Raw genomic sequence first — 5377 nt, forward strand, 5'->3', positions numbered from 1 at the left:
GCAATGCAGTACAATATGTTTATCAATAAAAAGAAAGCAATATATTAAAGTCCTTGGTTCCTTTTGGAGTTGAGTTATAAATTTGGCTTGGTGTGTTAGAAATTGAGGAATACAACTCCCCCGGCCCCTTTCTAAGCAGTAAGCTGTTGTTTTTTCCAGTTTCACCAAAGAGTCGAAGTCATTGATTCAGGTGATGAATGACTACTATAAAAATGTTCAGGACCCAGTTCAGTTCCTCTGGTAAACCATAGCTTTCTGATCCTAATTCTTCGAAAACTGCACACCGTGAACATCATAGTGATTTGGCATTCACCTTAAATGTGTGCTTCAAGCTATTTTTTTTATTTGCATGTCAATGTCTAGTTGTCAAGATCTAGCACATATAAAAACTTTTAGACATTTAATAACTATAAGTAACTTTCCAACTACATGTCATTTAACTCATTTACTTCTGTACTACTGTACATATCAACTAGCTATTAGTAAACCATTAGGTTAGGTTACTTATAGTTGATACTACTTAGATTGAATACTTATATTTATAAATAGTTGGAAGAATGAGAAGCTGACTGTCAAAATGAAGGGTTACCTTTGTTTTTTTTTAATTGAAGTGATTTTAACCTTGCTCACTCGGCAGATCCCTGCTGGTTTATGGAAGTAACTGTGACTCATTATATGACCTGCTCATTATTTGGCCTTTTAGGCTCCTGGCCAAAACTGTACCGTGTCGTTAAGCATTGGATGAACTCCCACCATTTTTCACACTGCATTCAGGAGAAACTTATATGACCCAGTGAATTATTAGACTAATGGTAATATGATGGAGTCAAAATAAGAATAAAACCAAATACACCGCTAATTAACAGTCTCTTTCTCTTTTTCCAGTTTTCTTCATTTAGTACCTGCTCCTCAAAAAGCTATAGCTGCGAAGTTAGGTAATATGTTTTGGTATTTGTACGGTATAAATCAAAGAGTTTAAAGCTGGCAGCTTCATGTCTGCTCTCTGCGTGGTCCTTATCATATGGATATTCTACGTTGAGGTATAAGTCATTTAATATTAAAGTGAGACAGGAAAAAAACAAGAGCGGTGGGACAGCAGTATTAATCATTTAAAGCTATAGCCTTAGTAGTTTGAGGACGTCTCTGCTCTTGTCTTTCAGTCTACATCTTGAAGTCTGTCCCAGAAAGCTGACAGGTTTCTGAATGCATGCTAGCTGACTCTGAACTGCAGATGTGTGGGACGAAGCAAAAAAAAAAAGAAGAAAATAAGAAAAAGAAAAAGATATAAGAATTAATGCTTGGGGTGCAAGAATGCTGGAGAGTTCAATCAAACAAGCAACTGCCGGAAAATGACAGATTTTACAACAGCTTTTACAACCCATCCATCCATGCAGCTTTTCAGCCACATCTGACAAACTGCGTTACGCCATATAGCAAATTAAAATCATAAAGCCTATACCTGCTGTAGCATTTTCTTTCTCCGTAGAGTTTTATCAGAAAATGAATTCCCTCATTTTGTCAACATATGCACAAACCGCTGAGCTTCAGAAAACGTATTCAAAGAAAGCGAAAGCATTTTGAATATTAAAGTTTTATCAATTCAAAATACAGTTATAGATAAATTTAATTTTAACGGTCGCGTTTTTCATTTGCTATAGTTTTCTCCCTCTACTACAAGTATTGCAGCCTAACAGACGCGCGCGCACACAAAAAATAACAATAAAATAAATAAATCTATTTATTTGCAAAGCAGATCAACCATAGTTGTTGAGGCAGCATTTTTTCCTGCAGTCTTCTCTGGCAGCAGAAGCAGCGGAAAGAAAACTACTTATAGCCCTTCCTGTCTATAAAATCATTATCAGCAAATGAAAAAGCAACAGGCACATAAGATAATACGGGCTAATGGGGTTTGATATATAATGACAGTCACCCAATAGCCTTCACTGGGTGTGGGGACTAGGGGCACAAACTAAAACAACAAAAAAAAAAAATTAAATTAACCAAGTTACAGTGCAAATACACCCATGATAAGTTAGTATTTTATTCACTGCTTTAATATTTAACCACAGAATCATGTTAATAACACTCCTGTGGTCAAATTTTCAGCCTTCAGGCTGTTTTCTGTATTAAAGTAAATAAAGAGAGACCAACTTAGATCCAGAGGGTCGTCTAGAGACTGATGGAACATGTTGAGTCGTCAGCCATACCTCAAGTGCTCGAAAAAATGTCAAATGTAACATGATAGGAGATATGGATAACTTTCCTAACCGCAATGAACAGTTAGAAGATTTTATATTTAATACTATGCCTATTTTAACATTGATGAAAACTCAAGTGTTCTTACATCCTTTTAAATTAATTACTATCTATTTGTAAATATATTCTAAACTAAAGACAAGGGTAATGGCTCAAGTGTTACCAAATCCATCAGTAGGAACTACTGTCTAGTTAGTTTCAAGTAAACGCTCAGAATTATTTGGGTAACACTTTACGGTAATTAACTAACTAACACTTTAATACATCAATTTTACAATTATTTGTTAATTTTGCATGATTTAGCATGGCAGCCAATAAAAATAATTTATACCCGTTTCTTTACTTAAATCATGTGTTTGAACCAGAATCGGTCGCGGAATTACATCACTCAGTTTTTATGAACTTATTATTTTTATCTATATAGTGTGGTAATTAGCTATCTCTGTGTCGTACGTGGCCGCTCATCAAGTATGAAAAACACTTTTTTTTAAATACTGAATATATTGTATTGTATCTATTGTAAACAGTAAAAAAACCACTCTTTTTACATTTTTAAAAACTGTTACTCATGCGTCCCGATCTTACAATGTTGTATTTTAACACCAATGAATGTGACTACTGACCACACCGTGAAACTTTTTTTTTTGCTTTTTTGACAAAAAGCGGTGAGCCCATGGACCTAAGCACCACCGATTGGCCATAAATTGGTATAAATCAGAAAACATGTCTGTGATTGGTTACTTTGCTCCACTCTGCAAAAAAAGCATTGTTTAACACTCTCAGGATTATCCGTGGTGGGCATAGTGTGTTACTCCTTTGTTCATGTGTAGTTATTAATAAACGTTGGAACGGTCTTGTGAAGTGTTGTTTGAACTAAAAAAACACAAAACATAACTGTACACTAACATGCTTTCTGTGTAAATAATCTGTGAAAATCCATTCATTTTTGGTATAATTGTTTAGATTATAACACTTCTAACACAGTTTGCAAATTCTTAGTGCAGCTAAATCACAAAGAAAGACCAGAGAATGATTTCATTTACAAATAAGGCAGGAGAATGCTATCAAATTTAATTTTAGTTTTCATCTGTGATTTTGATCTGTGTCTTTGACCTTGTTCTAAGCCGACGTGCTGTGCCTCGGTTTACAGTGTGTATCTCAGTTTGGTTGCATCATGGAAAAAAGGAAAGGGGTACTTGGAGATTACCTGCATGAAAACATTACAACTCACCACTGCTTTTATGCACGTTGGAATACAAAACTCGCTAGAGATGAATATGATGTGAGGTTTTTCACCCGTGTGGAGGCTCACAGGATCACATTATATAAATCTACGCATATGAGAACGAGGTAATCTGTGTTTTAAAAGTTTTGAGTGATGGCATTATGCTTTTTATGTTTACATTAATTGCAGCGACAGTCCCCGCAAGTTAGCTACGGATGAGTGCCTTACTCTGAGCCTTAATGGTGATAAAGAGAGTGCTATCAGTAACTCTGCTTTGATTAGATCACAGAATAGTGGAATGGGGTGAACAGTATATGGCACTGATTAACTGAAAGCTGATCTAATGGCCCATGTCGCTACAAAAGACCGCTGTTACGATTTAACATAAGGTGATCTATGCAAAAAGACAGTTTTTGGTAGATTTGCAATGGAGCACTGAAACAAGCTTATTAGTTTATATGACAACGCATATCCCTCCTCAAATAAATGTGTAGAAACAACACAATTCATATTATTTTAATATGATAATCATAGATGTTCGGTTTATAGCTTATACGTCTGCGGTGTTCGCTGGTAATTTGGTCTAGATGATTGATCGGTTGGACTAACAGGACTGACATTGACTTGGTCTGATAGACTCTATCAGACCAGGTTAACGTCAGCACTGATAGTGCAATTGATCAATCACCCAGACAAGCGAATTACCATAAATGAGCGACTTGCTCAAAGTCACACCAGTTGCCATCATAAACCACATTTCCAGAAGGGATGACACAAATGAGCTTTAGCACTGCTATACAATTAAGCTATTAAAGCATATTAGGAAATATCCAGACTCTAACTTGTATGACATGATATCTCATAATAGCACGATGATTAATGATCATCAGAACAATTATACAGAGTGTTCCACTTTGTATTCTTTATAGAGGCATATGATTAAGAGCATTCGCTTTTGCTAGTGAGTTTTCCAGAGACCTGTGCCACGCTGAAGTTTGAACGTTTTAATTATTCAAGAAACGCTAAAGAACTTTAGCATGCAGCTTCATCAAAGGCATTCTTTTTCTTCAATTACTTTCAATTACTTTCTCTTTTCATAATACCCCATTGTGCACTTCACAACTGCATTATTTCGTATTCTGCGCTATTAAAGCCGTTTGAGAAAGAAAAGTTTCAGTTAATGCGCATGTCACAAATAAATCATTGCGATTGTCAGTCAATATGGATCCACTTTGCACGTTCATTGCACATATTTATTCCCAACCCCTACTGATACAAAATTGGTTAGAAAACAGCTTTAGTGTTGTTTGTTGCCATGCAGTGTTTTAGGAGAAAATTACATCGGGGGCCTTTTATCCCAATGGGCTTTTAGCTTCATTGTACCTTATCGTAGAAGCGTAGTGATAGATTTGAGGAACTAAATCTTAGAAAATAAAATAAATTGGTTCAATTTTGATTCATAGATTTCGCAAAGTATTATTTAAAACTGCATACAGGACACCGGAGGGCACATACGAAACAGATATTGTTATGTATTATTCTCTATATTATAAAAACTAATTATTTGCGTCCGTTAATGCTCTCTATTAAAGTAACAATAACTCTTCCCTGCATATCAAATTTAGTGTTATCCTGATGATGGTTGGCAGGGAACTGAAATACCGAGAGGGCGATGCATGCCGGTAGGTGGCAATCCCACATCAATTTGTGCCAAAAAAGATGAAGAAAAAAAGAGAAAAAAATCCACGCATATTAATAAATGCAAGTTTAAATAAAGATGCCGTGCTGCTTTTTTTGTCTTTTAGGCGAAATGAGTAACTAAAGCCTGCGCACGCACACACACACACACACACACACACACACACACAACGATGCGCATCATTCAGCAACAGATGC

The sequence above is a fragment of the Puntigrus tetrazona genome, chromosome 7 (genome assembly GCF_018831695.1).
Source record: "Puntigrus tetrazona isolate hp1 chromosome 7, ASM1883169v1, whole genome shotgun sequence".
NCBI classification, from domain to species: domain Eukaryota; kingdom Metazoa; phylum Chordata; class Actinopteri; order Cypriniformes; family Cyprinidae; genus Puntigrus; species Puntigrus tetrazona.